Raw genomic sequence first — 25872 nt, forward strand, 5'->3', positions numbered from 1 at the left:
ACGAGGTGGACAAAAAATACAAACTGACAGCACAGAGATCGACAGTAATTTTGAAGGGAAAAATCCTAATGCATTTTTGTACATTCGGCCCAAAAATGTCAATTGATCGAGAGGCGAAACACTGAAACATGCTTCGCGGTGCCTGTTTCAACAGTCGGCGTGTAGCGTCTCCGTCCACGCCAAGTAAAGCAAACAATCGACCCGACTATGCAAACAGATCAGCCTACAACCTTGGATTCAACAGGACACAGGAGGTAGGGCGCGGCAGAACCTGAACCTGCGGCGCCTTTAAAAACTGGACAACGCAAGAAGGTATATATATATACATATTTGTAAGCAGAGATTATGAAAAAATGAAGAATTGCGATTGAATGAGATTGTAACTAAATTTATATGACAACGGTTTGGATAATCGTGAAATCCGATTTGTGTATGCTCATGCTGCAGCGAGCCACCAAGAACCAATACTAATTACACGAGTTGGAGAGCAACAAGTACACCTCAGCGAAGTGAATTTTTCTACGCAACAGGACATGGCAAGTGTAGCTGCGATGGTTTCGGGGGTCATGTTAAACACCAGGCAGCGTTATACAACCTACGACCGGCCACCATTTCGGTGATCAAGTCGCCGTCATAGATGTTTGCCCCACCGAACACTAAGCCGCGAAACGTGAAACACCCAGTTCCCGAAAGCTGACGCCCAAGCGTTCAGGGACATGAAAGCAAAGGAGTGGGACTCTGTTTCTGTTGTGCGTGCAGTTCAGTCCCGTCATTTGTAGCAGTGTACGCGGTCCGACACTTCGCAACCACATCTGTTTTAGCAGCAACAGTAGACGCAGAAAAGATCTATCTTTGAAAGAAAAGTCTCCAATGACAGCGAAAAGCAGATACCGGTCGCGAGTTTGCGGTGCCACTGAGGAGAAACGAACAGTGATCGCGACAGACAAAACGGGAAAAAAATGTTTTCATCGGAGTGCCGGGAGAGCGCCATGACCAACTCAGGTCAGCGTCCGGCAGAAAGAATGCACGCGTGAAGCGCCGATTGTGAGCACTGGATCTTGATTCATTAAACTTGTTTCAATTGTACATTTTTAAACATGTGTTATTTATTATCACTATTTAAACTTGGTCATCAGCAGCCGAGCCTCCCTACGAAAAGTAGGCTCCGAAATTCACTGATCCCAAAAATCTGTATTTAAGTACAGTTGATTTGTGCTTCAAGCTCACCTGTAATCTTTCGTATAAATTCTAATATTTCACGAATTCCTTTCACAGTGCTTTCTCTTCACATACTTCCTATATCTTCAACTCCTTTCTTGCCTTTGTTTGAAATCGGCAAGGTCCATTTTTTTCTGTCCCGTTACGGCAATTCTGTACATTTTGCGCTCTGTAAATTTATAACTACGAAAAACAATATCGCAAAACATTTTTGAGGGGCATGATAAGACATATTATGAGCCTTGATCTGTGAAGAGAAGAAGAAAAGTTAAAAAGGCCTTCCTTTTAAACTGAATTTCCAATTATACAAAATCGGTAACCTGTCTACACCTCAGTGTATTTTTTTTTCAGAAAGTTATCGTTTTTAATTTTAATCACAATTTACGCGAATATTGAACAAACGTGTCGAAATCATGTTGAAAAGGTGAATTTCCAGCCTTTAAAAATCCTGATCAATGAAGCTCTAACTTGCTTTGTGATCTATAATACATGTTTACCTCCTTTTAATTTATGAACAGTCTACAGCACAAAAAATAATAAACCTAAGGCGACAACAGTTTTCCTTTATGAACATCCAAGTGGACGGTTTCAAGCAAATCTCAAAAACGTGCGCGAATACCAGCAGCGACTTCGTGATTTTTTGTCCAACAAGAGAAACTTTATTTCAGAAAGAAAAAAATTAAATATGTCTTTGCGGTTTTACAACAAAGAAAATATGTCGTTTGGTAAAAAAAAACTTTCGACCGGATATGGTCGTTCAATTTTATCTTAAATCGCACGATACAAACAGTCTCAGTCAATCAGAATGTTTTTTTTTTGTGTGTGTGTGTTTTTTTGCAGTATATTTATTTTCTTTGCGTTGTGCGACCTTCCGTGGCGGCGGGTCTATTGGCGCTCATAGGCGGCGCAGGATTTGTCGCGCCCTACGTCTTATGTTATGTTACCGCCAAGGTTCTAGGCTGATCTGTTCGCAAAGTTCCTCCGGTTGCTTCCTTTACGTGGCGTAGAAGGAGACGCTACACGCCGACTTTTGAAACAAGCACCGCGAAGCATGTCACAGGGTGGCCCCTCTCGATCGTTCCGCCCCATGGGCATTGTTGGGTCGATTGTACGAGAATGTATTAGGAATTTTCACTTCAAAACTACCCTCGACCTCTGTGCTGTCGATCTGTCCTTTCCTGACCAGCCCGTAGAATTTTTATATTTTTTAATAATAATGAAATTGCAAAGAACGGGTATGTGCACGCCTCATTTATGGCAACCGTGTTAGCGTCCATTTGGAACTATTTATCGATTTATAGCTTAAAAGCCACACAATTATTGCTTTGTTTTCGCTGATTCTGTGAGTACATGTTATAAATGTTAATTTTGGAGAGTTTAAAGAATATGAAGAATTTCCTTTTTAATAATTTTCAAAATATTGCATATTTATATAAATACTCATGTGTGAGCAATTCTTTTAAATTTCTACCGCTAGTCAGTACAACAATATTTCACGCAAAGATGAACTATATTAAATGGCAACACACTGGCATAATTTCCAAGCCTTAGATCTGATAGATACAGACAAACAAAAACTTTAATCCTGAGCATTATTGCGCAATCTGCCGTATTCGCGATTTTGTTTTCTCAAAGTAGCGACCTTAATACTCTGTGATTAATGCTTTTTGTCAACCCTTCCTATGCCTAATTTTTCAGTAAATATTTCTAGACCCGTAACCAAAACAGTTTTTTTTTTCTTCTTGCGAAGCCGTTTGAAATGCCAACATCGCGCGATACGCCACACGCGCACGTGTCTGAGAGTGTGGTTACAATTTGTTTGCGCAAAGACAATCTGTTTGTTTTTTATAAAACATGGATTGCTTTTATTTTTCTGGGAATTGAGCCAGCGAAGTATGTTTTTCACTAATATTAAAAATGGCTACCGGACACTGTTGTTCGATCTTATCTGAAAACGCCTCATAAAATTTTTTGTCAAAAACTTACGAAATGTTTTGACAAATTCTAAGAATACTGCATAGATATTTTCCTTGTTATTGACAGCAACTGCAAGGTCATGATCCTCCTAAGTAGCTGCCTAACAGTTGATACATTGTGCCATAGGCTGTGCTGTACGATTGACAACAATTTTGTTTCTATAAACTGCGTGACACTTCGATACACCATTTGTTTTAAATATTTGTAACTTGTCAATGTACTTGAGATCGGGCACAGGTTAGACACGCTGGACGAACTACTTGTACTGAATATTTGAATGGCACGTGCATTTCTCCAGTCAACGGGGAGTGTAGATTCTGACCAGGGACGCTTTAAAAAAACCACATATGTAATGGCGATGCACTCAATTAAGCGGCAGGTAGCATGATATTTATATAACATAAAGTACAACTCGGCCATCTTTAGCGTATCTTTGGCATCTTCTCGAACCTGCGTGGCAGAGATCTGATATCGACTGAAACTGTCTTCATAAAGCAGCGAAAAAAAAAAATCAATAAAGAAGAGCCACGTTATCCGTTATAATCTTGTTTTCGAAATGAGCATAAAAATGTTGTATACCAAACGATTGGGGAACACTCAAGGATTGTGTATTTGAATATTCTTGGAAAAAGGACTCGGGACAGCAACAGCAGAAACACTGAAGTATGTCACGCTATAACATCATTTGGCATCAATGACCCGATTCCGGGTTCTGATGTCCCTATTGACGAGCCACACCAGAAGCTACTCAGTACACACAACGTGTGTCCGCAATTCTCTGCACGGAACAGAATCTTGTTTCCTGCGTGTTCAAGGAATGGGAGTTCGCTCAATAAGGTCCACGTGGAAGGCAAGTACACCTCAGTATAACAACCGCGCGCTGGCTGGCATTCTCAAAGCATGAAAAATTAATTCAATCTTCATTTAGTATCAAACTCAGTCTGAAGTAGGTGACGCTAGTGCCAATATGGTGCTCCAATGTGACATTTATATATTATAAAAAGCAACCCGGCGGTCCTTACAGTATTTTTGGTATCTACCCGCACCTGCTTGCTGAGATCTGATATCGACTGAAAGCGTCTTCATGAAACAGCGGGAAAAAATCATTAAAGAACAGCCACTTTATAAATTCTAATCTTTCCTTAGAAATGAGCATAAATATATTATTTACCAAGAAATTGGGATACGCTCGAGGATTTTGTCTTTCAATATATTGGAATAACTACTTCGATCCGTGGCAATATAATCACCAGAGTATATCACGCTATAACATAATTTGAGATCCACGAACGGATTACGTGTTTTTCGAGTTTCCATTTCAAAGGTTCGCATCAGAAGGTACCCAGATCACCCAACGTGCGCGCACCATTCTGAACAGCGGACAGCATCTTGTTACAATCGGGTCCAAAGACTATTAGTCTTTGGACCCGATTGTAACAAGCGAGCTGGTGGAAATTAACCATTCTGATGTTAGCCTGAGACTGAGGCAGGAAAAGAGGAAGTTTCAAAGTAGAAGAAAAAAAGTAACAGTCGAGGATACGTCTCTAACACAGCTAAAGACAAGTTTATTCGGTGACCCTCTTATATACACTCCACAATCTTCACCACAGAACCTTCGCGACTTCCAAAGCCAAAAGATAACAAAGAACTCATCTCTTTCCACCACAATAATCAAACGACCTTGACAAACCTACAAAGCCCCCCTCACCAACACAACCTAGCTCCGCTCTCCCGGAAGACAATCGACCTTCGCTTACATAGCACACCCTCCTCCCCTCCTCCTTGGCCCACAATCCCAAATCAACCCGGCAACAAAAGATACCAATCCACCTGATCCAAACCGAAGACACAACGGAGGAAACCACTTACACCCTTTCACAATGAACAACCACTTAACAAAACTCTCAAATCCGCAAGAAGGTTTTTGCACTGCTGCTAAGCTGTAACGACAATTGACTAATGCAGTTGCCCGTTGATTTCATTCTTATTGTTTCCTTTACAACCCTTTTGATGTCGTTTACTTCCCTGTGTATTATTTCTGTTTCGGACCAGCGTGGTATACAATTATTACATTCTTGAACATGTTTCGCTATTTCCGAATCAGTCGCGTTGTTTTTGACATTTCTTTTGTGTTCAGTCAATCTATCATTTATACACCTCGACGTTTGACCCACATACTTAAAACCACATTCCAGAGGGATTTCGTATACCACTCCATTATCACACGGAATGGACTTTTCTCGATGCATTTTTGTGCATTCCCTTACACTCTTGTGGAAGGGCGTGAGCTTACTCAACTTATAGTCCGAACTAAAAACCAGATCAACATCGAACTTTTTTGCACAAGCCTTCAAGTTGTGAGAAATTTTGTGATAGTACGGAATTACAGTAGTTCTAGTTTTTGGCCTTTGCTTTGGTTCTCCTCTACATTTGTCTGCGAATTTCACGGATAAGTGTTTCCCTACGAATTCATCCTGATAACCAGCATTGTTTAGCCTTCTCCACTGTCTTTCCACTGATTCAGCCAAGAAATGAGTACATGATCTCTCCATTGCATTTGTGATTAAAGACTTGACAATACCTGCTTTGACTGTTTTTGAATGGCAACTGTTTTTGATAGCAGCGGTTTTGCGTTTTCTTCTCCATATTCCCAACATAGCCCTTTTTCATTGTGAATCATAAGCTCTAAAAACTGCAGTTTACCATTCATGGGTCGTTCGACTGAAAACCTCAGTTCCGAGGCTGCCGATCTGATCAATGCTTCCAGAGTGTCGGATAATCCCTCCCGAAAAGAACAGATCAAAATGTCATCGACATATCTTTTCACAAAACAGGATTCCGACGTCAGTTCTTGCAACCTATCAGATACAAGGCAATCCAAAGAATTTAGGTAAATTTCCGCTAACACCGGTGCTACACTCGACCCAATGCATACTCCCTCTTTCTGTAAATACTTTTCCCCTTAATACTCTACTATTGTTGACTGCAAGTAATAATCAAGAACGGCAAGAAAACTGTCCACCGATATGCCTGACCGCGATTGGAACCTTACCAAATTCATTTCAAGCACCCCTTACCCTTTCCAACAAACGACTCTTCTCTAATGAGTAATAAAGATCCTTGATGTCCATTGACAACATATCTCCTTCCTTTCCATGATGACCTTCGAGTACCGTGATCAACTCACTCGAATTTCTCGGTGACAAAGACTTATCTAGAATTGCATGATTTAAACCTTTTTTGGAGACATCTGTCAGCATCGGGGGGCCATTGGAGCGGCAAGAAGAGGATCCTCAAGGCGTACAGAGAAGCCTCAAGTCGCCGGATCAAAGAAATACGCAGCGCTTCCGAAAGACTTTTGAGCTCCTGGTGGGAGGTGATTTCAAGCGGCACAGGGACTACATCATTTGGAACAGCATCAGGAGGACAGTTTTCAACCGTATGTGGTACGTCAAACGATGGCATGTTCTGGATAGCATTAAGATGAAATCTCAGGAGGGAAGGGATAGAGACTCACGGGTTTGTAGTTTTTTCGATCGGATGTGTAGAGGTTCTGTTATCAATCCGGGTGGCGTAATGTTATCAAAGGAAGACGCAGGTAGTTTCCGTGTTTCTTCAAAAGAAGGTAGTTTCCGTGTTTCTTCAAAAAGGTTTAAATCATGCAATTCTAGATAAGTCTTTGTCACTGAGAAATTCGAGTGAGTTGATCACGGTACTCGAAGGTCATCATGGAAAGGTGGGAGATATGTTGTCAATGGACGTCAAGGATCTTTATTACTCATTAGAGAAGAGTCGTTTGTTGGAAAGGGTAAAAGGGGTGCTTGAAATGAATTTGGTAAGGTTCCGATCGCGGTCAGGCATATCGGTGGACAGTTTTCTTGCCGTTCTTGATTATTACTTGCAGTCAACAATAGTAGAGTATCAAGGGAAAAAGTATTTACAGAAAGAGGGAGTATGCATTGGGTCGAGTGTAGCACCGGCGTTAGCGGAAATTTACCTAAATTCTTTGGATTGCATTGTATCTGATAGGTTGCAAGAACTGACGTCGGAATCCTGTTTTGTGAAAAGATATGTCGATGACATTTTGATCTGTTCTATTCGGGAGGGATTATCCGACACTTTGGAAGCATTGATCAGATCGGCAGCCCCGGAACTGAGGTTTCCAGTCGAACGACCCATGAATGGTAAACTGCAGTTTTTAGAGCTTATGATTCACAATGAAAAAGGGCTATGTTGGGAATATGGAAAAGAAAACGCAAAACCGCTGCTATCAAAAAACAGTTGCCATTCAAAAACAGTCAAAGCAGGTATTGTCAAGTCTTTAATCACAAATGCAATGGAGAGATCATGTACTCATTTCTTGGCTGAATCAGTGGAAAGACAGTGGAGAAGGCTAAACAATGCTGGTTATCAGGATGAATTCGTGGGGAAGCAGTTATCCGTGAAATTCGCAGACAAATGTAGAGGAGAACCAAAGCAAAGGCCAAAAAAATAGAACTACTGTAATACCGTACTATCACAAAATTTCTCACAACTTGAAGGCTTGTGCAAAAAAGTTCGATGTTGATCTGGTTTTTAGTTCGGACTATAAGTTGAGTAAGCTCACGCCCTTCCACAAGAGTGTAAGGGAATGCACAAAAATGCATCGAGAAAAGTCCATTCCGTGTGATAATGGAGTGGTATACGAAATCCCCCTGGAATGTGGTTTTAAGTATGTGGGTCAAACGTCGAGGTGTATAAATGATAGATTGACTGAACACAAAAGAAATGTAAAAAACAACGCGACTGATTCGGAAATAGCGAAACATGTTCAAGAATGTAATAATTGTATACCACGCTGGTCCGAAACAGAAATAATACACAGGGAAGTAAACAACATCAAAAGGGTTGTAAAGGAAACAATAAGAATGAAATCAATGGGCAACTGCATTAGTCAAGTGTCGTTACAGCTTAGCAGCAGTGCAAAAACCATTCTTGCGGATTTGAGAGTTTTGTTAAGTGGTTGTTGATTGTGAAAGGGTGTAAGTGGTTTCCTCCGTTGTGTCTTCGGTTTGGATCAGGTGGATTGGTATCTTTTGTTGCCGCGTTGATTTGGGATTGTGGGCCGGGGAGGAGAGGAGGAGGGTGTGCTATGTACGCGAAGGTCGATTGTCTTCCGGGAGAGCTGAGCTAGGTTGTGTTGGTGAGGGGGGCTTTGTAGGTTTGTCAAGGTCGTTTGATTATTGTGGTGGAAAGAGATGAGTTCTTTGTTATCTTTTGGCTTTGGAAGTCGCGAAGGTTCTGTGGTGAAGATTGTGGAGTGTATATAAGAGGGTGACCGAATAAACTTGTCTTTAGCTGTGTTAGAGACGTATCCTCGACTGTTCCTTTTTTGTCTTCTACTTTGAAACTTCCTCTTTTCCTGCCTCAGTCTCAGGCTAACATCAGAACGGACAATTACAGCGCAGTATAAAAGCCGTGCACTGAAGGCATTCAAAACACCTGAAGAGCAGTTCATTGTTATTTTGTATGAAGCGTAGTCAGAAGTAGACCACGCTAGTGTCGAAAGGATGCTCCAATCCGCGAGAAACATGCTCTCTCTGTTTTTCGTAAGTAACGCCATCTACGTGTCAGTGGCGATCTGCTACGGTAAATCAGCTCAAGAATTTAATTCATTCCTTCTCAACTGGACTCGCTCAGGCCAGAATGCCAGTTTCGTCTGCTGCGGCGGATCTTGGGACGCCCAAGACATTGAATGGCAGAAGAGCCTCGATGTGAAATGGACACGGTGGTGCGGGCACTGGGGCAAACTAAGGACCCTCATTGAAGACAACGCTCTGTATGGTTTTCGGACCCTCCTTATGACATATCGTCATCGGGGAACGCCAGAAGCCTGCATCGACCCGGTACCCAAACACTACCGGTTTTGGTATGCAGCGAAATGGCTGGTGATCGGACATTTCGAGACATGCCTACGTTCCCCTTACGTGTTTCGTAGTCAGCAGATGAGGCTTTGCTGTTTCGTTGCTTCGGCGCAATTCCAGAAATCTGGAATGGTAATTATTCATATGGGTTCCAATCGGTCTCGCGAATATCAACTGCACGAAACCGATGTCTTTTTAAAAAATCACCCAGGGGAAAGTTTCCCGCGTAGTCTCCTTTCGTTTTCCGGGAAGCCCGTAAGTATAGCCTGCAGTGAGTTCCCCAGCGCATCTAAGGACTACACCAGTTGCAATCAGAAAAGACTAAAAATACTACTACAGGCACTGACTCTCCTCAATGCAACACTAGTAAAAACAGTATTACCAGTAGTTGAGTGTGAGCGAAATTACTGGGCCAAGAAAATTGATATTTTTCTGTTATTTGAGAAAGGCTCTAGGGATCTTAGAGATTATGATCTACCTATTGTCAACTATATCGGAGCATTCACGTTCTATGTGAAGGAATCAGACACGATTCCAGTCACTCCAAAGTATGCGCTGGAAAGGTCGAAGCTCTCGCTGATTTGTTTGGTGCTATGTCTTGCATTCTGCTTCATCACTCTCGTTGTTACAGATTTATTAGATGCTACTACATCTGGGATAATCGTGGCCAGCGACACTATGTTTTTTCTTGTTGCGACGTTTTATTCGACGTCTTGTGCTTTCCAAGCCTTTGTTCGCTTCTGTACGAGTCGCCGCATAGTCGTCCTAGCATGGGTCCTTGGCAGCGTCTCCATTTCGGTGTACTTTAAAGGCCAATTAACTTCTTGGCTGGTCGCTCGCATTCCAGAACCAATCGTGGACGATCTGAGCAAACTTGATACGGCTTTGAATGCTCGCGCGATTCGACCGTGCGTTACCAGAGTTACACCGTGGAGCTTAGACGTCCGTGATTCATACGGAAGTGTAGTCGTGAAAAAATTGCAGAGATCTGTTGATCCGCAGGCGGAAGTGGGCACATTTCATGACTGCTTCGAATGGGCTTCAAAGGAAGGCCGGGTGTGCATCAGCACCAGACAGTTACTCTGCTACATGCGCTCTTTCTACCCCAGATTGACCGAGTCAAAGGATCCACTGTCGCTATTCTATGCCGGGGTACCTGTGCGAAAGCACTATCGTCTGAGGATGGCCTTTCGGTCTCTCGTTCAAAGAGTCGACGAGACAGATTGGTTTCACATGGCTAAGATAGTCTGCAGGGTATATCATCCAAAAGAAGAAATACAGTCGTTGCCGGAGTCGCTGAATATCGTTGGTGTGGCGCAGTTTGTATTGCCGTGTTTTGGTGTGTCGGTTTTCGTGTTCTTTTTGGAAACGATCTTTGGGCGCTATTTTCTTCGGCGTGCTGCGAGATTGACAAGAATACGGGCAGTGTAAGCATAATGTAACAAATGCGAGAACCCGTACCTTAATTCGTTTTTGCAATTGCATTAGAACTATGCGTTTTTTTTTCTTTTGTCTAACACCTTCCGTTTGTGCTAATAAAGGGTATTCGCTCAACATAAGCTCAACTGCGGCTCAATGATTTGTGCGCTGGAGAATTTATGCAAATAAAGTGTTTTGTTAAGGAAAGCACAGTTGCGTCGCGTATTCAAAGTCCATATACAGATCGATATATATTATAAAGGCGCTCAACAATGCGAATCTATTGATTCACTTCATCGTTGCAAGATATGGTGTTTCTTGCATAGTGTGTGATTTAACCACAAGTATGGGGCCTCAAGTGGCCGTGTGAAGCAGGCTTCGACATACGGATTTTCATGTTGTTGTTCTGTTCAAATTCTAATACACAAATTAAGAATTCATTCCATTCTCTTTTTATATGCACGCTTGATGTTACAAGGTCTTATATGCTGCTCCATATTCTGCATTTCGTTCATGTTGTAACCGGGAAAGTAAAGAAAGGAAGGTTTGTTAGAAGAAAGAGCAGAAAACAAGGACTTACGGCGTAGGCTTCAACGAAAAACGTGAAAGTTCGGTGGAAGTGGTGGGACCTTAATACCTCGACCCGCGTCTACATTTGCGACCGCGTCACCCGAAGCGCGCGTACGGGGAGCAATGTCCCCTGATGTGGCTGATGTGCATTCCGCTTTCCCAATAGATGGCACCATTACTCAGTTTTTCAGGACGTGCTAGAAATGCTTCGGTTTACGTGCATGTACACGCCCGGCGGGGTCTGAAATCGATTATGAATGGTTGGCCTTTACTGCATTGTTCAACATATTTAGCTAAGTTTGAGACTTTGTCCTCCTCTCAATTTGTCTTCCACGGAAACGGAGCTCGGCCTGAAGCATGAGCAGAAGATTGCGAGCTTAGATTGTTCAGAGGGTTCATCTTAAGCGGTGGGGAGCTTTTGCAATTTGAAGGTGGGCATCTACTACGGCGATCTGTCGCCAGTCCACCATGCATTGCATTTTCGCGCGGCGAGGAGGAAAGCAGGAGAAAAGGCGGAGAATTTATGCAGATCATCAAGGCTTTCGTCACCTCCTCGCAGCACCTACTGCAAAGGCGGCCCATAAACAACGTCACCCTGATCGACCAGTTATAAACTCTCTAATACAGGCTCTCTGACGGAAGAGTTCAGAAGCAAACGCAAACTCTCAGAATAAAGGCAAACCAGTACTGCTTTTTCCAGCGGCCACTGTGGTACTCGAGTGTGACGAGGTCGTAAGTATTCGCGACTCCACCTCTCAATAGGTGGCGCCTCTTGTTTCAAAAAATGGTGGTTATAGTGAGGGCGAATATGCGTGCTGATGTCCCAGTTGTAGAGCCTGTCCAGTCTGCCTGCTTCGCTTAGCGACACAAATTATGCCAGCTTATAAAAGGAAGTTCGGGTGCTGTGCGCCCAGGTCGTCTTTTTATCCTGAAAACCACACAAAGAGAGGGTGTAATAGTTACGCCAGGAGGCACGTTTTAATCGGAACGAAACTGGAACTAACTTAGGTTTTGGACATCGCTTGCTACTACAGGTGTTAATTTCGGTTTCTCTCCTAACTCACGATGTGTCTCACAGCGTAATTATTGAGCTAATGATATTGTTTGTTCAAATTTTATTCTTTGACAAACGTGCCAGATCCAGGCAGTTTATAAATATTGTGTAGTTCAGTGTCATTTTGGAGCCAGGGTCTTTCATCAATATTAAAGGTAACTGAATATTGTATCTGTTGACAAAATCAGTGCTGGTATTTGTGAGTTCGTGCTGAATTTTCTCACTCAGATAATTATCCTGTGACATAATGAACTGCGTGCCCTTTAATGTGTTTTTGAACATGTACATGATTAATTGCTTTAGCATTATTCCCAGCACAAGAATTACAACACCGATCAAAATTTTACGAAATATTTCCACGGGTGATGAGTTTAAAGAATATACACAAAACGTATAAGTTAAGAGACGCGCTGTCTTGACTACAAAAGCTTAATCCGTGTCATACAACAAAAGTGTGTGTGTGTGTGTGTGTGTGTGTGTGTGTTAATGAGAAAAAAAAGTGACGCATAGGACATTATATTACATCCAATGTTTATTTTAATAACGATTTCAGTTTTTTATGTGGTAAAAAGAAAACGATATAATACCGATTGTAAAGACAATTATTGGGACATTTTTCTGATTGGGAAGCTTACTAGGGGCCTTTATTACCGCAATTTCCTTTATTAAGAATACAATTAAGGTATTTCATTAGGTAGTCTCTCAAGCTCTCATTTAGTTTGTTGCTTATAATCTGATTTAAAACGCGCGAACCATTATAACGACCCAAAGTTGGCGAAATATCGTTACCGGTGCAAAGTGCAGCATCTTTAATTAACAGCAAATAAAATACAAATATTATGAAATCCATGATTACATTCTAGCTACACCGAGAAATACATGTAAAATGACATTACTTGAGGCTAAAGCGTGTGGTGATATCAAAGTCGCGACTTTTGACAATCGGTGAAACTTCCAAATTCACCTTCAATCATTCCGGACCAAATGCTTCAGGATACAAAAAAAAAAAAATAAAAGGACCTTTCTTTTCAATACCATTCATTTTCTCTTATATTTATGCGACATCGTTTTTCCAATAGCAGCCTTTCCAGTTAGAAAAAAAAAAACAAAAAAAAAACGCCTCTACCCGCTTGCACGTATATGCTCGGAGTAGCTTGTCCCTAATAGCACACCACGTCGGGTTGGGGATGGGGTCGTATCGGCCTGCCGGGATGCTACAGGGTGACACAAGGAGACGCCGGGCTCTTTAAATCGACCGCAAAATCCGGTTTCTTAACCTATCGCGCTACGACTTTGGGCAGCGTTGACCACAGATGATGCTTTTTTTTTTTTGTAAAATTTGCAAAGAGCGGACTTACCTGAGGAAAAAGTAAAAAAAGAAAAAGGCTTAGCTCCTATGGAAACGCAGCGACGCCACCGATCTTCAAACCACACGGCGCCGTTTCGCATGGGAGACAAGAGATGGCGCAAGCGGTCGCGACGCCAACTGCCGCCAACGAACGAGCAGGCGACGCCGAGAGCCGGCGTATTTAGCAGACAAGGAACTGCACTTCCTTGTTGTTACCGCGCCTGTTTTTGTTTCTGCGACTGTCGCCGCCTGCGGAACGCGCGCCGCTTTTGAGTCGAAAAGATTGTCTGCTAAAGACGCTGGCTCTCGGCGCCGTATGCTCGTTCGTTGGCGGTGTTCGTTGCGCCATCTCTTGTGTCCCGTGGGAAACGGCGCCGTGTTGTTTGAAGACCGGTGGCGTCGCTGGGTTTCCATAGGAGCTAAGCCTTTTTCTTTCTTTACTTTTTCCTAAGGTAAGTTCGCTCTTTGCAAATCTTACAAAGAAAAAAAAAAGCACCATCTGTGGGTAACGCTGCACAAAGTCGTAGCGCGATAGGTTAAGAAACCGAATTTCGCGCTCGATTTAAAGAACCTGGCGTCTCCTTGTATCACCCTGTAATACCGGCCAGTACCGGAAACGCCCAAATCGGCGACATCGGCCGGGCCCAATGCGAGAATCTGGCCGGTACGGGGAATTTGTTGGGAAACCGGTATGTCGGGAATATGGGATGTTCCCAGCGAGCTCCCGACACAGATCCCCGGCATGGAACCGGCGGTACGGTAGGAAACCCTCTGTGTGCTAGCATACTTCCGGGTCAGAGCCAGTCCGATTGCGGGTTAGTCCCAGCGTAATAACAGATCAGCGCCAGCGTATTTGTCATTTAGTGTACCAAGCGTAGAACCCCTGGAATGCTAGCTGCGTCATGCTTTAAAGTCCAGATATGACATCCTACTGCATTAAATTTTTGAAGAGCTAGCTTCTCAGTAGATTAAATTCACTTCAATGCGGAAATGTTCATTTTTTTCATTCCGAACTCTTTTATTGGTTTTCGCATCTTTTATTGGTGCTGACCGCTTTTAATACGTTTTTCGGACTTGAACCGAAACAAGCCAGTTTAGTATTTGAGCAATTTTAAGAAACTGTTCTGCGTGAACAATCGACTTTCTCCATGTATGCAGTATACTCATGGCAACTATGTAATGCCCTAACCGGGCCCTTAGGGTGAAAATAAATGAAATGAAACTTGTAGAGACGACACATCCCATTCCTCCGTCACCCAGATGCATAATCTGGGTAGTACAAAAAGGGAACATACAAAATTTGTTTACCCTGATGTTCTTTATTGCGACTCGTGCATCCATAGCAGCTAGCTCCTCAGCAAGAGTGTCCCCCATCGTCAAAGGCGGTTGGAACCACCGGTGGACTGTCCGTCTTTTGAACTCTATTGCCCCTGCCCGCCTCCCCCTTACAAAAATGAACAATGAGTTTCAATTGAGCCTCTAATGCGTTTTATAGAGTCAAATGAGGCTCATAAGAAACTCATTGTTAAATGCGTGTTATCATTTAACAATGATAAACTTTTATCATTAAACAATGGTAAACGTTTATCATTAAACAATAATTACCCACTCCATATCTATTCGTTTCAATTTACTCATTACAAATTCAAGAGAGGTTTATCGCTACCCAATCAATAGCAGTTATTTTGAATTTACTCATTACACATTGAAATGAGTGTTATCAAAAAAAAAAATTAAAAAATAAACCTACTCCCTACTGCATTGCACCCGAAACAAATAGCGTGTCGGTGCTAGTTCTGATACACAAATTTATTTCCTGTGCTTAAAATACTAACTGCATTCACCCTATTTTACTCCTAAAGGCTTATTCACACGATGCATATTTTGAGCGCGCTATAGTTTAGCGAAACCAAGATTTTAAAAAATCGGCCTGTTCACACGTGGAGTTTGACGCGCGAAACCTGTGACGTATTGACCCACGAGAATTTCGCCAAACCTTCTCATCTGCACCGGGAATACCGAGCGTTTCGCAACAAAATGATATGAAGTACGCATAGTGTGAAGAGACAGCCTGTTTTATTAATGCAGCTCCATGAATTTCGTCAGATTCGGCTCACTGGGTTTACTAGTCCTGCCAAAGCCGGGAAAAACCGCGAGATAATCTCGCAACATTTCGGACATTTTTGCACCGCTAATAAAGAACGTTATCCCCAGTCATCATGTTTATATACGGTGCTTGCACCCACCGCGACTGTTGACGAATCTGGACCGCGCCCCCATTCCGTACTGTAGGCGCCGTTCACACACCTGCAACCGAGTAGGACCAAGACTCGTCGCCCGTACGCAAGGAGGAGAGAAGCGTACGAGAGGGCATGACGACAGCCGTGTAGCCTCCACAAGCCATGCTCCCTTGACGCCTTACCTCTTTCTCATTTTCCTCTTTACTCTCCTCACTTACCACGCCAACGTGACCACATCACGTGACCGTAGCTAGCCTTCGTCTAGCTATGGGGTTCTAGAATACACCACAGGCTAGCCTTCGATCTGATAGAACCTACCGGACGGAGCGCGCGCATGCCTGCAAAGAGTCCTTCTACAATCCACCATCCATCTCGCACGTGACATGTAACGCGCGCCAATAGCCAGAAATATCTACGGTCACGTTGGCCACAACAAGCAACGAGTACGGCACGGCATAGCGCACGCGCGGCGGCGGCCGCCGAGTACGCCACCGAACGAGTTGACGGGTTTTCCAGTCGCTAGCTTTTGGGTATACGCACTAACTCTTGCTACATATGCTGGATAACTACCACGTATACAGAATTAAAAAAAAATCAACTTACCTTCTATCTTTAGACGGCTAGCGCAACAGAGGTAAGTGCCGCTTGGACTGCGTACTCGCTGAACGAGAACGATCTTGGCGTCACGTCCACATAACGGCTGATTTCCAGTGTTGCCGGAACCTCGAGCGGCTAGTTTCGGTTTCGTCGGCCGCGCCCCAAACAAAACTTTGAGACGTCGATATTTTTAAAACTACGCACAATAACGAGAAAAAAATTACACCTTGCAATTCAGGGGTGCTAACTGCACTAAAAACAGCCATAATCCCAAAATCGAAAGTATGGACCGGAGTTGCCCTTTAAACTTTTTATGACTAGGCTTCACCAATATTGCAACGTGCCCTCTCCTAGTACTTCCAACCTCCTTGCACGTACGCACCGCTTCTCCACTTGTCGCTCGCCACGTTCGTTTCTTTTCTTTCGGATTCGGCTCGGATACGGAATCGACCAAAAATCGGGACTCCTCCAAAAACTCGCACCTTCTCGAAGGTCATACGTCATAGCGAAGTCGAGCGGCCAGTGGCAGCGTCCGCGTTTCTCCTTCGGGTGATTGACGGGCGTCGGTGGGGTTTCAGTGAAAAATTGCTCCAGGAGCGAGAAACACGCGCAACGTTTTCCGGAGGCGCGCCACGTTTTCGGTCGCGTTCAGACGGGGAATCTGTTTCCCGAAACCTAGTTTCGCGACACAAGATTCGCCAACAAGATATTTAAGGCGCCCCTCTATAGGGATTTGGTCAGTTTCGGTTTCAGTATTGCAACTTTTACTGGTTTCGGTTTCATAGTCTAAAGATTGCGTCTTCGACGCCCCATCGGTAGCGACACCAGTTCATTTTTTCTTTTTTTTTTCCGGCATGGTTTTGCCAGTTTTGCGACCGTTGCTACTTGTGTTTGTGGTGCCTTGGGCCGTTAGACATGGAAATGTGCTAATTTATTCAAGTTCTTCTAACTGAAGTTCTCTCTTGTGATGATTATGTTCAAGAAGAGCGCGGAAGACCGACGACGCGACAGAACGAACAACTCTACGCACTTGGTAAGCATACTTGTTTGTCTGCTTTGTACGCGTTGAACGAGAAGTGAACATTAGTGAGTTTAGAATAATCTCGTGGTTGCTGTGCTTGCGCAGATCCAAAACAAGCATTCGGACTCGAACTTTGGGGTCCGTTATTTCTCGATAATAGCGTGGGTACCGCAAAAGGCGGCGCCCACGACATCTCCGTTGATCGCGTCTTCGACGCCGTTGCCTGCTCGGGAACTGCGTGAGTCGCACTCGGCGACCGCGGTCGGTATGGTCGAAGCGTATTGAGGAGTTTCGGCGACGGTGTCACCACCCTGGCGGCCGGTCGCCGAAAGAGAACGAGGGGGATAGGTTCGCTGGGCGTTGGCTTTGTGAAAGTGCGTTGGCCGCGAACGTAGGCTTATAAACTTCGGCAGCAAGATTATTACGCGGCTCTAGTGTTCCGGTACGAGCAACAGACAAGACACGAACTGCTACGACTAGCTACGACCACCCGCCGCAGCGATGCAGGCGTCGAAGGAGCGCAACCTGTGTACTACGCAGTCAGTCGCCGTCGCCCGACGCAGGTCGTTTGGCATTCAGGGCTTTCCGCCCCGGGCTCTTCACTTGTTCTTGGAAGCGAGTATTATTCCCTGTGCTTGTGTATGTGCTCAGTGGCTGGATATGGACCTGATAAAGCAGAGTTCTTCAGACTCAACAACGACTCAAAGTTGACGGCGGAGGGGATTGCAGCAACGCTTTCGGTTGGTGCACGGGTGCGACGACTACACGGATAAATTTTAAGATTGCTGCTAGCAAGGTGGGCCATAGTCGCTTTATGTTGACACGATATTTAGTGTAAGTACTCCGTGCAAAGGCGAATCTATCGCGTTTCTAATCCACCTTTGTTTTTGTTGTTTTTAGCACGCACGACCGATTGAAAATGCTTCTGTACTGATCACTAAGTGAATGTCTTCGGCCTTACATTGCGGAACGCACAATAAAGTCATATTCTTTCAGCGAGAAACTTCCCTTTCGATTGACCTTCTTTGATTGATAATTTCGCCCGTAGTTAAGTGCTTTAATCAACACGATCGATTAAGTTTGCTTCCCTAGTTAGGACATTTTTGTGCCACATGCGGCACTAATGCTTGGCACGGTGTATGCCACCGGTGGTATTGTGAATTGGTTTACTTCCAAAGCTAACTGTATGACAGCTGGGACCATTGAATTTGCTAAAAATATGATATGGGAATGTCGTTGCATAACTAGCGTTTTACGTTTAAGATTGATAAGAAACATGCCCATGTGATGATGCATGTCTACAGCATAAGCTTTGCAGATCCAGAATGGATGTGCTATAGGCTACAGGCTCAAGACTTTTAATGGACCAAATTGGTCCATTGACTCGGTGAGTTTTGATCGTGACCATTGGTGTGCTGTTGGCAAATTAGGTAATGGCACACCTTTTCCCTGACCATCTGGCTTCAAGGGACATTGCGTCTAGATGTTTATTAATATCTTCATTTCAAGGTTCAGTGGACCCTTCTGCATCATTGCAGGAAGGCACTCTCAAGCGACAACAAACAGCAGTGAATATACAATGCATATTAACAGGCACCAGTGTCCAGGCGTATAGTCTGCAGAAGCCAATTTGAGCCTAAAAATGTTTTTGTTTTGTTTAGATAGTTTGCATTTGGTGTATAATTCGCAGGGCCCGATTTCCGCGCCCAGTGCATAGTCCGCCAAGCTGGTGCGTTGCGTCTTCGTGCTTTTTTTCCTGGGTGGCATTTTCTTCAGAAGTTCTTCGGCGAACGCTATTGAGCCTGAAGAACTGCTCTTGAGACCCATATCCAGCCAATGAGCACACACAAGCACAGAAACTAACACTCGGTGCCAAGTACAAACGAAGCACCCGGGTGGAAAGCCGTGAATGCCAAACGAGCAGCGTCGGGTGACGGCGACTGACTGCGTTGCGCCCCTTCGATGCCTGCATCGCTGCGGTGGGTGGTCGTAGCTAGTCGCAGCGAGATGATCTTCACTTCAAGCAAGAAATCTTGCCATACCATAGTCAAGATATGTGTGCAAGTGTTCGACGACGTGGGCTCTCTCACGTTGGTGCAGTTGTCATCAAGAAAGGTACATATCGACAATGTTGCGTGTTTGAGGCTGAAACTATGACGCATACTTATCTAAACCTAAATTTATCGGTGTGCGGCTACAAACATTTTCATTGACGTTGCTTAGATGATGTAACCATTTAGGCCTCAAATTAAATGGTGTTGCGAACTCTTCGGTTATGTATGAAAACCTATTTGCCCTAATAAAAGACATTTTGAAAAGGACACGTGTGTTCTGCTGATACATATCTTCCAATTTACAATGCAGAAGCAAACAGAAAATCAACTGCATACATCTACCACTTAGCATAAGCACCTTTTGCAATTTATTCTTGAGCACACTCAAATATCAGCTTAGGTTGCTTTTCTTTTAGAAGCTTCGCCCTGTTCTGTAAAAAGAAAACCGTTAAAAAAGCTTTACCTTCGTTCTCCTCATCGCATTTAATACAGACTTGTTTGTCAGCAGATCACACACAGCAGATATCACCGTGGCACATGCAGCTCAAATGACCGATGAGATTATTGCTATCACAATAAAGCTTTCCACAAGAGCCAAAACGAGGCTTGTAGGGGTGCACAAGCACATCGAAACGAGATTGGCGCTTCCGGGGCTTGTTTACATTATGCGTAAAAGAGGACGATCGGCAACCAGCTGATCGCAATAGAACACCAAGGATACCGATGTTTAGATACATAGAACGCAGGATAAAGACCTAAATCGTCCCTTGTATGCTGTAGTTGTCATACTTTCCATCCAACCGCTTTTTAGCACAATTAACTAGAAGAACCGAAGAGTTCGCAACAGCTTTTAATGCGAGGCCTGAATGGTTACACGATCATCTAAGCAACGTCAACGAAAATGTTTGTAGCCGCAGACCAATAAGTTTAGTTTTTAGATAAAGTACGCGTCATAGATTCAACGCGCGAACATTGTTGATATGTACCTTTCTTTGGGACCCGCGTTCATTCGGTTCAACTTGATGATGACGGCTGCACCAGCGTGAGAGCTCACGTCGAGCACTTGCACACATATCTTGACTATGGCAAGATTTCTTGCCTTTGACTGGCTTGAACACTTCATCTGTAGCATCACGGTAGGTCTTGGTTGAAATGATGATCGTCTCGCACACAACAAACAGAGAACGACACGCTTTGTTTTATTTATACGCTACCGGTCTACGGGCGTCGCAAATCTATCCCCACCTTGTCCGCCATGTTGGATCGATCGGAGCGCCCCCTATATTCGCTGAAACTCCTCAATTGAAAACGCCACGGATCGCTGGATTCGCAGCTCAAATCTATCAAGGCGCGTGTACTTACGGTCGCGGCAGACATGTAAGCATGCCTGGGTAGTGGATCGTCTGGACTTCTTAAGTAAAGCAGAGCAGCTTGGCAGTGACAAAAACAAAACATGCGGCATTGAGTATAAAACAACTATAAAAATGTTACTCTGGACAAAAAGCTTGTTTAATTTTCAAGATAAAACGTTCTAACTTCCAAATAAAAGCTCTCGCGACATCTTGGTGGCGTTTTAAGCGCGATTAAGCGCGAGATGCTTGCGTTTTGGGGGGTCCCCGGCAGAGAAACGCTATTCTAAAGCTCTTCGCCGTAATCCTCGCTATTTTTCCGTCCGTAAAGCGCGGTAAAGTAGCGCCCGATATTCTAAAACTCCCTATTTTCTCGGCACGCGTTTTCTCGTTAAGCCAGAATGTATTTTTTTTTAACAGTGTTGGGTTTGCTTTATCCGCCCTAATGTTTGGATCTATGCGTAGCATAATGAAAAGTTGCCACTCATTCTGTGTATGGTCCGAGAAAGTGTAGCTCAACAGAGCACGTATTGAATTCCTAATGCTACTTTCAGTCCGTTGCTCTAGAAAATATCTTATTGGTCTACCAGTGTACTATGTCGTTCAACTATAAATTAATTACATTGATCATACTTCATTACATTTCAGAAGTTAGACTTCCTTGGAATTCGGTTCATGCAGAGCCAATATTCCTTTTCAGTCAAAATGGTTGATTAGGATATCCATCTTTTGTTTTGAAGTTATGGAAGTGGACTGGATTGTACTGTTAGAACAAACTTCGGTCCCCTGACTTTCTAGAATTGAACTGGGTTTACATTTGTCGGTTAGAACTTTTGATAAAGCAGTTGTTTCTTTTCGCCCCTTTTTTGATGTGATCAAGCCGAGGGCCGCAGTTATTCCAAAATGAAGTAGCAGCAGTGTGTTCCCAGCTTCCGTCACTTCGATTCATTTCAAAGCATGCCACAAAATGAATGCCCCTGTTCATACACCGTTGGAATTGGGACTGACTTCAAAATGCATTTCGACACAGTGTTTAAGCGGTATGAAACGTATGTTGAATGACCTATGCGGTTGTCACAGGTTCGAGGTTGGCGAACCCGAAACGCTCCAAGTCCCACTTCCTTCTTCTTGTCTTCCTCTTCCCACTGGTTTGAAGCTCGGCCGGCATTATACTCTGTTTCATACTTAGCGCGCAACGCTGTCAAAGCTACTGGCGCGAGTGCGTGGCTTCATCTACGGTTTTGCTTGCGCGAGAAGGCGTGCAAATGATCAACGAGATTTAGCCCCACACTTGCGCCAGTAGTTTAAACAGCGTTGCACCCTAAGTATGAAAGGGAGTATAGTCTCATCCGAGCTCATGCCTTTGGCGCTCAGGTAAACATGTGCGAGGATTGCAATTGACCCCCCCCCCCCCCCCCCCTTTAAGTGGAACAAAATGACAAAAAAGGTAAAACTTCTGATAGCGGTGTTCGAGAGAAACTGCAGACTTTTAATTACCCTGCCTGAAACTTTGCAAACATTTCAGTATGGTTGCAGCTGTGAGGATGAGGTGGATCCAATATGAAAACTGGACCCTGAAGCGACGCCTTCAGGATACAGAAAATAATTATGGTAAGTTTGAACTCAACCCACTAATATGCTTTCTAAATATTTTTGCCGGGTGTCGATTAAGGAATTTTAATCCAGTTAATTTCTCACAAATTTTTTAGGCATAATAACTTGAAAAGAATGGAACTGCAGATGTTCCAAACTGGCTGAGGTAAAGCAGCCTTGCAGTGCACCAAGGTTTACACTGAACTTAATTTTGTGTATTGTCCACGGGGGGGGGGGGGGGGGGGGTATAGCTCTTGCATTGAAGTTTTATGAGTTAATTTTTTCAATGTTTGAATTTTCAGCGTGCCAGCTGGGTAGTGTGTAATTGTTTTTCTTATAGCGCGGCAGGAAGTTTCGGCTAGCAGTTGACATGGTTGGACAACGGTGTGCATGCTTGCTTTCTCTGAAGCGGCCAATAAAGCGAAATAACGGCCTGTGCGGATTGTCCATGCATTTAATTTTTTGTTTGTTATTCGTTTCACTCTGCATGCGCTCCCAGTACAAGGGGGTGGCCCTCCAGGCGCTGACGACCAGCATGTCGTCTCTGCTGTGCTGTCGAGGGAAATTTTAAGGGGGAATAAGCAGCTGCAGTTTTTTTTTCTATTCTGTCCCTGCTACACTTCCTGCGAAGTTTTCTGCATGCTTGGTCTTTTTGTTTTTATGGTACTGTAAACTTTTGTTATAGTTTGTTGCAACTATAGAATAGCACAAGCCCCTCCCACAATTCCCTTTGCTCGCCATGATTGGCGGTGTCCTCTCGGCTCTCCTCCTTTCCAGTGTTTGCTTATTAAAAGAGTGAAGGGCTTTGTGGGAGGGGCATCCGCTATTCTAGAGTGGCAACAGAGTATAGCGCGACCTCAGTCAATTTAATCATTTCAAAGAGTCCTAGCGGGCACCCACGCATTTTTATGAAAAGGACTCTGCATCATATTTTGAACCGAGAAAATGACCCCACAAACGAGAAAGCACGGGCCTTCTGCTACAAAATTAAGCGAACCAAACTTTGTTTTCAAGATCAGACCGGAAAAAGGCGACTCCTGTCTTATAAACGGCGAGTAACAGAAATCCTGTGCTAGACTCGCCATGTTGAGAAGCTAATGCTACGACCCCCATTTGAACTTCTTTAATGCTTGTTATGGCTGTTTTCACATCTGGTATTTTCACTGTTCTTTGGTCAAAAGTGAGTGACAGGTCACCATAGGTTTCCAGAAGAAAGCGGTTGCATATGCAGAAATTTCTGGCAAGTTCGTAGCGCAGTGGCGCTTCGTCGCAACCGAGGAAAAACTATGGTATAGTTGGTGCAAAACATTAAGCCTCACGACTAGCAGCAACTTAATCATGGATATACTGCACCGTACGGCGTTTATTTCAGCCATACTATACACAAAATATTACAGGGGCACTTAGGTGTCCCTTTGTGGGTTGAATGCGAAAGCATTGTCATTCCTAACGACACTCCCTTTTTTTCCTCTATTGTTAGGAATGGCAATGCTTTCGCATTCAATCCACGTAGGGATACCTGAGCCCCCTCTAATATTATTTTTACGTTACATCATACGGCGTCACACATCATGGTACGTCATGTCGTCACGTGACGTGTGATGTCATCGAACCGAGGACATTGTTTTAGACCCTCTTTCGGGCGCATCAACGCCGATGCCGTCTTTTGCCATAATGGGACAAGCTTCTTTTTGAGGGGAGAGTAGTGCCGCATTCCGAAGCGGCTGAGATAGCACTGCAGCTAGCATGCCCGGCTCTTCTACAGCAGCACCGGGTTCAAATCTCAGCCGTGGAAGCACATTTTATTCTTTCTTTTATTCCTCTGTTAACATTTCGTACCACTCGGTTAACGCGGCCGGACGCCGGATTTTTTGCTCCATGGACATGTAATGCTTTCGCATTACAGAGGCACATTCAGTCAGGAATGTGCCTTTTCGTGTGGTAGAGTCGCACAGCTGCCCACCGCTTTGAAAATCACTACTGAAGTACGAGGGGGCGCTAGTGGTCACCAAGTCAGGTTCACGTTATTCATAGGTGAAGGACCCTTTTGGGAGCAGTGAAGATCTGTGCGGCATTTTCTTTCGTTGATTCATTGGCGCATCTCGCCGTTGATCGCAGTCCTGTACCTCGTTAGCTCTAACGGGCAGGATGGACAGCTCGGAAGACTCGTCGGCCGAATCTTCCGTGTGTAGTTTAGCGTTGTCCTTATGCTGCTTCAAGTAGGGATGCATGTGAACAGTGCGCAAAACATATGCCTCTTGCCCACGCTTCTATATTCATTGCTGGTCGCGGCGAAATAGCCAAGTGATGTGCGGCCATGTTGCCCTAATAAGTTTGTAAGACACTTTGGATAATGTCGTAATATTCCGTTGTAAGTCGCACCAAAGTTGCGCCAATTTTGTTTTGTTAATACGGATTTCTTCTCGGGTTTTGTCATACGCAATTTTTTATCGTAAGTTCGCTTTTTGAATTCGGCCTCTGATGTCTCGATCCTCCCAATAATTCAAACTTAGTGTATTGCATTGATTGTGAAACAGGGGCGGATCCAGACCTCCGTTTTGGGGTGGGCGGAAAAATGTTAAGAATTCAAGGGGGGTCTACTCATGTCCAATTGCTTTCCGAGAAGGGGGGAGGGAGGGGGGTCGACTTTGGTCGAGGGGGGGGGGGGGGGGTTGCCCCTCCCCCTTCCCCTCTCTTCTTGGATTCGCCACTCTTGCGAAAGCTCCAGTTGACACTCACCCATTTAGAACATGGCTTCATGATCCGCATAGAACCCTATTACTGTTTCCTTCCTGTCCGTTCTGATTAAAAATACTTCTTCAAGATAGTAAACAAACAATAAAAGTAAATAAAAATACACAGGGACAAGGAATGGACATAGAACACTGGCGCCAGTGTTTACCACCACTTATTGTCCAAGTGTTTTTTGTGGCGCTTGTCTACGATCATGGATCAATTGGCCCGAATTGCCATGTTAATTCTGCGAGATGCTTGTGAGTCTTAGCTTCTCTATGTTCAAATTTGGTAAGCTTCATAAGCGGCAACATCTGCTCGCTTATCTTTGGTAGACCTTTTCGAAAGCCGAAATAAAGGAGTGCGATGCGGCGGCAAAAACAGTGAGCGATTGATTAACGCAGACTCGGGGGCAAATTATACTTTGCATTATGGTACCCCTCATATTGTTATTAGTGCCACTCATTAAACTATCAAGGTAGTGTGTAAATTAAGTGCCTGGGTGAGCAAAAATGTGGGAATTTTAAGTGTGACATTCCGCATTTAAGGCTGATTCACACATACAGTGCAGCACTAACTCAGCCCTGTTAAGGGAACGAGTCACTACTACTTCCATGGCTTGTATCATGTGTCCTGTGTTCTCCTTTCCTAAAGGATTGATGTCCCGGTTTGTAACACTGATTCAGCGCTGAGGTAGTGGTGCGCTGTGAGCAGGATACCTTGCTCGGACATTGGAGTTTAGATAAGCAGATCAACGTGTAACTGTGCATCATTTTTCTTTATAGGTTACCAGTAC

This window comes from Ixodes scapularis, unplaced genomic scaffold, assembly GCF_016920785.2.
Source record: "Ixodes scapularis isolate PalLabHiFi unplaced genomic scaffold, ASM1692078v2 PGA_scaffold6__148_contigs__length_123643588, whole genome shotgun sequence".
Taxonomy (NCBI): domain Eukaryota; kingdom Metazoa; phylum Arthropoda; class Arachnida; order Ixodida; family Ixodidae; genus Ixodes; species Ixodes scapularis.